Raw genomic sequence first — 9311 nt, forward strand, 5'->3', positions numbered from 1 at the left:
CTCTGTAAATACATAAGCAATGTCCCAATTAAACACTTTTTTTTTCAAAGATTACCCTTGGTCAGGGAGCATTTTCAACAAAAATAATTCACTGACTGAGGACATATCTGTGCATTTAACAAATAATAATGGAATCTGTTATAATGTGAAACTCACAACTCAAGGATACATGACTTTATTAATGACTACTTGAAAGAAATATGTGGTGATTGCTTTAGCAGCACATATATTAAAATTGGAACAATACACACAGGGTTACCTTGTCCCTGTGCAAGGTGAAATGGAAATTTGTGAAACATTCCACATTTTTTTAGGATAAATTAAAGAAAACACAAATAGAAGAAATTGTGGTGAGAAAGAACTTAAGGAACAAAATATGAACTACAAAGGTAAGCATAACCAATACACTACAAGAGATGGAAGAAAAAATCTCAGTTGTGGAAGTTACAATGCAAGAAATCGGTGTATCTGTCAAGGAAAATGTTAAATTAAAAAAAAAATCCTGACACAGACCTTCCAAAAAATTCAAGACAACATAAAACAGCACAATCTAAGAATAATAGGAAAGAGGAAAAAAGAATATTTGCTCCTCCAAGGACCAGAAAGTATTTTCAACTACATCAATGAAGAAAATTTCCCCAACTTACAGGAGAGGCCAATAACAATAAAAGTGTTCTACAGAACACCCAATAAATTATATCTGAAAAGAAAATATTCCTGCCTCATAATAATCAAAACTGTAAGTATACAAAACAAAGAAAAAATACTCAAAGCTGTAAGGGAAAAAGGCCAAGTAACATCTAATGGCAAACCCATCAGAATCATACCTGACTTCTCAACAGGGACCAGAAGGGCCTGGAAGAATATCATGCAAGCCCTAAGAGAACACAGATGTCAGCCAAGGCTACTATACTCAGCAAAAATTCTCAGTAAACATAGACAGAGAATACAAGATATTCAATGACAAAAAAAAATTAACAATACCTAGACGTAAATCCAGCATTATAGAACACATTAGAAGGAAAAATGTAATCCAAGAAAACTAGCTACTTTCAGGAAAACACAGAATATAATTAAACTCACTACAGTAAAACAAAAAGCAACCAAACTGGAACTCAATGACAAAAATAGCAAAAGGCCCACACACACATGGAAACTGAAATTCGAAACATCTCATGTAAGGAACATAATGGCTCACATAAGAGCCTTAGAAAAAAAAGAAGCAGACACACCAAAAAGGAATAGATGGTTGGAAAGAATCAAACTCAGGGATGAAATCAATAAATTAGAAACAAATAAAACAATTCAAAGAATCAATGAAACCAAGAGCTGGTTCTTTGAGAAATTCAGCAAGCTAGACAAACCCTTAGCCAAACTAACTAAAAGGCAGAGAGAAACTTACAAAACCAATGAAATCTGAAATGAAAAGGAGGACATAACCACAGACACTGAAGAAATACAAACAATAATTAGGTCTTACTTCCAAAGTCTATATGCCAAAAAATATGAAAATTTAAATGAAATGGACAGTTTTCTTGTTTGACTCTACATGCCAAAGCTGAACCAAGACTAGGTAAACAAATTAAATAGTCCTATATCCCCTAAGGAAATAGAAGCTGTCATCAAAAGTCTACCATGCAAAAAAAGCCCAGGGTCAGATGGTTTCAGGGCCAAACTCTACCAGACCTTCAAAGAAGAGCTAACACCTGTACTCTTCAAACTATTCCACAAGGTAGAAACGGAATGAAAAGATCAAAATCATTCTATGAAGCCACAGTCACCTTGCTACCTATACCTCACAAAGACACAACAAAGAAAGAGAATATCAGGCCAATCTCCCTCATGAACTTCGATGCAAAAATGCTCAACAAAATACTTGAAAACCGAATCCAAGAACACATCAAAGACACCATCCACTTTGAAAAAGTAGGCTTCCTCCCAGGCATGCAGGGGTGGTTCAATATATGGGAATCTATCAATGTGATCCACCACATAAACAAACTGAAGGAGAAAAAACAGATGATCATCTCCTTAGATGCTGAAAAGGCATTTGACAAAGTCCAACATCCATTCATGTTTAAAGTATTGGAGAGATCAGGGATACAAGGCACATACCTGAACATAGTAAAGGCAATATATAGCAAGCCTATAGCCAACATCAAACTTAATGGAGAGAAACTTAAATCATTCCCACTGAAATCAGGGACAAGGCAAGGCTGTCCACTCTCTCCATATCTTTTCAACATTGTTTTTTAAGTCCTACCTAGAGCAATAAGACAATTGAAGGAGATCAAGGGGATACAAATTGGAAAGGAAGAAGTCAAATTATCACTATTTGCAGATGATATGATAGTGTACCTGAATGACCCCAAAAACTCTCTCAGGGAACTCCTACAGCTGATTAACACCTTCAGCAAAGTGGCTGGATACAAAATTAATTTAAAAAAAATCAGTAGCCTTCCTGTATACAAAGGACAAAAGGCCCAAGAAAGAAATTAGGGAAACAACACCCTTCACAATAACCACAAAGGACACAAAATACCTTGGTGTGAACCTAACCAAGCAAGTCAAAGACTTGTATGAAAAAAATTTCCAATCTCTGAAGAAAGAATTAGAAGAAGATATCAGAAGATGGAAAGGTCTTCCATTCTCATGAGTTGGCAGGATTAACACAGTAAAAATGGCCATCTTACCAAAAGCAATGTACAGATTCAATGCAATTCCTATCAAATTACCAACACAATTCTTCTACAGACCTGGAAAGAAAAATTCTTAACTTCCTATGGAATAAGAAGAAACACACTATTGCTAAAATAATCTTCTGCAATAAAAAGATCTTCTAGAGTTATCTCCATCTCTGATCTTAAGCTGTACAATAATAGAATAACAGTAATAAAACCTGCATGGTACTGGCATAGAAACAGAATGGAGGATCACTGGACCTGAATAGAAGACCCAGAAATAAACCCACACACTATGGATGCCTGATCTTTGACAAAGATGCCAAAACCATACACTGGAACAAAAGATAGCATCTCCAACACATGATGCTGGTCTAACTGGATACCTACATGTATAAAAATGCAAATAGATCCATAATTATCATCCTGCAAAAAACTAAAGTACAAGTGGATCAAAGACCTCAAAATAAAACAAGACACAATAAATCAGATAGAAGAAAAAGTGGTGAAGACTCTAGAAATCATTGGTGCAGAAGACAAGTTCCCGAATAGAACAAAAACAGCATAGGCTCTAAGAGCAAATATCAATAAATGGGACCTCATGAAACTGAAAAGCTTCTGTAAAGGAAAGGACACTGTCATCAAAACAAAATGAATACCTACAGATTGGGAAAGACTTTTCAGCATCCCTTTATCTGAGAGAGGGCTAATATCCAGTATATATAAAGAACTAAAACTTAAATGCAACATAACAACTAATCCAATTAAAAATGGGAAAGCAGAGCTAAACAGAGAATTTTAAGAGGAATATTGAATGAAAAAGAAACACTTAAAGAAATGCTCAATATCATTAGCCATTAGGAAAATGCAAATCAAAACAACCCTGAGAGTTCATCTTACACCCATGAGAATGGCCAAGATCAAAAACTCAAGTGACAACACATGCTGGAGAGGTTGTGGAGAAAGGGGAACCCTTCTCTACTGCTGGTGGGAATGTAAAGGTGTAGAACCACACTTGAAATCAATATGGTGCTTTCTCAGACAAGTAGGAATAACGCTTCCTCAAGATCCAGCCATACCACTCCTAGGCATATATCCAAAGGAGGTTCAAGTACACAATAAGAACCTTTGCTCAACCATGCTTGTAGCAGCCTTATTTGTAATAGCCAGAAGCTGGAAACAGCCCAGATGCCCCTCAATTGAAGAATGGATGCAGAAATTGTGGAACATCTACATAATGGACTCTTACTCAGCAATGAAAAAAAAGGAAATCATGAAATTTGAAGGTAAATGGTGGGAACTGCAAAGTATCATCCTGAGTGAGCTCCCCCAGTAGCAGAAAGACACACATGGTACATAATCACTCATATAAACATATAATACAGGATAAACCTACTAAAATCTGTACATCTAAAAAAACTAATCAAGAGAGAGGATCTTGACTAAAATGCTTAATCCCCATCCTGAAAGGTAAAGGGGATAGACATCAGGAGAAGAAGAAATCAGGAAACAAGTTAGGAACTTGCCACAGAGGGCCTCTGAAAAGCTCTGCCATGCTGACTATCAAAGCAGATGCTGAGATTTATGGCCAACTGTTGGGCAGAGGGCATGGAATCTTATGCAATAGTGGGAAATAATAAGATCTGGAGAGAAGAGGAATTCCATAAAGAGAGCAACAGCACCATAAAATTTGAATACAGGAGTCTTTCCAGAGACTCATACTCCAACCAAGTACCACACATGGAGATAACCTAAAACCACTTCACAGATGTAGCCCATGGCAGTTCAGTGTCCAAGTAGGTTACACAGTAATATACTTTACATTGTTTTTCCCATTGCTACCAGGTTCAAATTCTTACCCATGTGTCACGCTAAATTCTTTTTTCTTTCGAATATAACACTTCTAGTATGAGTTGTTCATATACTCATTGGAACATGATCAGAATCTCAGAGCCAAGTCCCTTAAAGAATATTGAGTTCATCCTTGCTGCACCCTGACACCATGCCCAAGAAGAAGCTATCTGTCCTATAGAACTTTATACTTCATCACCTTGATCGCAGTTTTCCTTATGTATTTATTTATTATGATTTGTTTAGTTTGTATCCCTTCTGTTGCCCCCTCCCTCTTCTCTTGCCAGTCCCACTCAGCCTCCTCCTTCTAGCTCTATGCCCTCTCTCTACTTCCCTATTAAGTGCTGTTATCCTCTCCCTTCTATCTGACTACTATTAGGAGACCTCCTAAGTGAATACATACCATATTTTTTTCTGCATTTTATTAACTTCACTCAGAAGGATTTTCTTGATTCTATTCATTTGCCTGAAAAATACCAAGATATCATATTCTTAGCTGAATAATAATTTGTAATGGAAATATCTCACATTTTCCCCAAAGGAGGTTGTAAGGCCTGTCCTTTGGAACTTTGAAGTAATTGGGTCTTTAAACATTGTATTGAATGACAAACTATCAGGATAACTATGTTATTTTAGCCTAGCATTCACTCTATTTTCTTCTACTTCCTGGTTATTTGGATTGCAATGTCCCCTTGAAGCTCATCTATTTACATGTTTAGTCCCCAGTGAAGAAATGTCTGGGAAGGGTTAGGAGGTATGGCCTTGTTAGATAATATAATTCCTTTAGGAGTGATAATATAGGAAGGTGTACTTAGAGGTTGATATGCCAATGAGGGTGACCAGACACCATGAAGTCTCTGTTTCTCAGTCTCTGTCACTTTATCTCTTTGTTTCTGTAGGTCTTGTTCTCTCTATTTCTCAGTCTTTCCTAATAGTATTGAGATATCATAATAGCATTGTGAAGCCATAATAACATTATGATGTCATAATAACTTTGTGATGTCATATCATTTTGATATCACAGTAATATCGTGGTGTCATAATAGCATTGCCATGTTATTAGAGCATTGTTATTTCATAATAGCTGTGATATCATAATAACTTTGTGATGTCATAATATCATTGTGATTGTCAAATTTTCTTTGTGATGTCATAAACAATCATGTTGTAATAGCATTTTGACATCAGAATAGCATTGGGATGTCATGATCAATTTTGATGTCCAAATGCCATTGTGATAGCATAAACGTATTGTGATGTCATCAGAGCATTGAGATGTTGTAATACCATTGTGAGGTTATCATAGCATTGTGAAGTCACACTGCTTTGAAGTTATCATAGTATTTGATGTCTAAATTCCATTATGATGTCATAGCACAATTTTGATGTAATACAACTATATTAATAGCCTGGTGATGTCATAATACAATTATGAAGTCATAATACCATTTTGATATCTACATAGCTTTGTGATGTCAAAATTAAATTACAATGTCATAACACAGTCATGTCTTAATATTATTGTGCTGTCATAAGAGCAATAGAGTGTTATGATGAATTTTGATGTCATAATGACATTGTGATATTAAAAATGCATTTTGATGTCATCATAGCTCTGTGGTGTCATCACAACATTCTGATTTGTTAATCACATTGTGATATCATACCATTATGATGTCATAATAGCATTGTGATGGCTTAATATTGTGATGTAAAAATTCTATTGTAATGTCATACCACAGTAATGTCATAATAGCATTGTGATGTCAGAATATCATTGTGAAGTCATACAATTTTGAAGTCATAATATAATTTTGATGTCAAAATTCCGTTGTGATGTCATGCCACAATCATGTTGTAATACCATTGTGATTTCATAATAGCATGTGATGTTATAATACCATTTTGAAGTCATAACATGATTATGATGTAATACAATTGTGATGTAAAAATTTCATTCTGATGTCCTACCACAATCATTTCTTAATAGCATTGTTCTGTCATAATATCAATGGATGTCACAATGAATTCTGATAACATAATGCCATTTTGATATCCTAATGACATTGTAATGTCATCATAGAATTGTATTGTCATCATAACCTTGTGATTTCAAATAGCATTGTCATGTCATAATAGCATTATTATGTCATATTAAAATATCATAATAGCGCTTTGATGTCATAATAGCATTGTGATGTCAAAATTTGTGATGTCATACCATAATCATGTTATAATAGCACTGTGGTGTCATAATAGCATTGGGATGCATGATAGATTATGGTGTCATGATGCCATGGTGATATCATAATAGCAGTGTGATGTCATAATAACAGTGATATGTCAGACCATTGTGATGTCATAATAGCCTTTTTAGATCTTAATGTCATTGTGATATCATAATATCCTTGTGAATTGAGCATTGTGGTGATATAATAGTATTTTTAGGTCATAATGCCATTGTGATGTCAAAGTTCTATTGTGATGTCATACTACAATTTTTTTTGAATAGCCTTGTGATGTCATCAAAGCATTGTGATGTTCTAATGCCATTGTGAAGTCATACTATCATTGTGATGTTAAAATGCTATCATAATAGCATTTTGAGGGTATAATGCCATTGTGATGTCAAAATTCCATTGTGATGACTTAATTGTCTTTTGATGTCAAAATTCCTTTGTGATGTCATAATAGAAATTTTAAGCCATTATACCATTGTGTTATCAGCATAATAGTTAGTGTTAGGGTTAGGGGTTAGGGTTAGGGTTAAGCATTTTGTATGTTGGTTTTGACATTTGTTTTGGATATCCTTTGCTTGTGCCTTTTTTTTACATGGGATGGGCAGTTTTACCTTTTAAACATATGAAATATAATTTTTGAGTTTTTAGTACTTAACTAGTCTGGTGTGTACTTTGCCAGCTGTAAGCCTCCTGTGTCTGTCTTGCATTAGGTATGACCAATATTTATCCCCATTGAAAATATCTCATGTTGAAAGGATAAGACTGATTCCAGGGCAGTGTGACATGTCAATATAGTCAGCATTTAAAAGTTTTTTGACATGGCAGATGTGCAGTTTGCATGTTTGTCTCCCAGCCTAATTTCATTTTCTTACATTGACCAATAGAACATATCTCTTAAACCAACATACCCTTTGGCACCAGTTCTTCTGTGGAAATCCCACCTTCTGAGATTGCCTGGCCTTTTTAGAGCATTGTGACATCATATTTCCTCATATAAATCTAAAATGAATGTGAAATTAAATCTTTTAAACAGTAAGGACATAACATCTATCATTATTTAAAAAAATTTACATGATAACTTTAAGAAAACTTTTGTCATTTTGAATCTTAGACTATCTCAGCAAGTGGCTAAAAAGCAGGAGTTGCCATCCTGGCTTTTATTATGTAAATTAGGCTAATCAGGGTCTCAGAGATCTGCCTGTTTCTTTTTACTTTCTGTTGGGATTAAAGGCATGTGCCTTCATCAACTTGTTCAATTTTTTTTCTCAAATAAATACAATAGTAACTCAAAGCCTTTAAATGAAAATTAAGCAGGGAGACAAGAAAATTTTAAGTTTTGGTCAGTTGTTATGTTGTAACAAGCTAAGCCAAGTTGGTTCTTTTTTGGAATTCAGTTGATGTTTTAGTGAATTGGTGGATCCTTACCAGAAAGCACTGACAACTATCTTTCAGCAGGAGAGCCTTCAATTTTAGCCATTATTAATCTAATTTTTATTAGGCAGAGTGCCCTTTCTATTGTCTGTAACTTAGTATACCATTCCGTGGTTGTTTTCCCCACTTTGTTTTGCACGTTCTTGGAGAAGTTTTCCAGAAGAGCCACCACCATTAAATAAATTGCAACCAGATCCATGACTATGACAACCAAAACAAAGCAAAAGTGGATTAAAAGACCCTCTGCCACGGTATTTTTGGTTTTGTGTTGTTTTAATTTTAGATGCAGTTTTAGGCTAAGCTCTGTCCTGAGGTCTGTGTGCCATGAGTTCCTTTCTTTCCAGACATGGCTGCTGAGTTTACCTGAGCTGAGCCAGCCACATTATAAGGAAGCCATGCTTGTGTATCCTCCTGTTAGTCTGTAGCAGCAGCCAATTTTGTTATGTTAAGACTCAGATCTGTCTACAATAGCCTTTCTTTTATCCCTGGAAGTGTTTAAGAGTATCTCTTAAAGAGACAGTAATTGATTTGGAATAATTTAGATTTTAAGTTTGGGTTACTGATCTTTGACAAAGATGCCAAAACCATACAATGGAAAAAAGATAGCATCTTCAACAAATAGTGCTGGTCTAATGGATGTCTACATGTAGAAAAATGTAAATAGATCCACACCCTGCACAAAAAAAAGTCCAAGTGGATCAAAGACCTATATAAAACCAGGCACACTAAACCATTTAGTAGAAAAAGTGGGTAAAGAGCCTGGAACTCATTGGCACAGAAGACAATTTCCTGAAAAGAACACCAAACAGCACAGACTCTAAAAGCAACAATCAATAAATGGGATCTCATGAAGCTTAAAAGCTTCTGTAAAGCAGAGGACACTTTCATCAGAACAAAACAAATGCCTATAAATTGAGAAAGTATCTTCACCAAACCTATATCTGACAGAGGACTAATATCCAGTATATATATCTCAAGAAGTAAACAATACCAAATCAAATAATCCAATTAAAAAATTGGAAACAGAGCTAAGTAGAGAATTGTTGATAGAGCAATATGGAACATTTAAAGAAATGTTCAACAGCCTTCATTATCAGGGAATTGCAAA

The 9311-nt window shown here is 35.0% G+C and overlaps 1 pseudogene; it reads left to right on the forward strand.

Annotated features, from left to right (window-relative positions):
- Window positions 1–209: 209 nt before the first annotated feature.
- On the forward strand, window positions 210–310 carry LOC132651812 (U6 spliceosomal RNA; annotated as a pseudogene).
- Window positions 311–9311: the final 9001 nt, after the last annotated feature.

Source organism: Meriones unguiculatus (assembly GCF_030254825.1).
Source record: "Meriones unguiculatus strain TT.TT164.6M chromosome Y unlocalized genomic scaffold, Bangor_MerUng_6.1 ChrY_unordered_Scaffold_25, whole genome shotgun sequence".
Lineage (NCBI taxonomy): Eukaryota > Metazoa > Chordata > Mammalia > Rodentia > Muridae > Meriones > Meriones unguiculatus.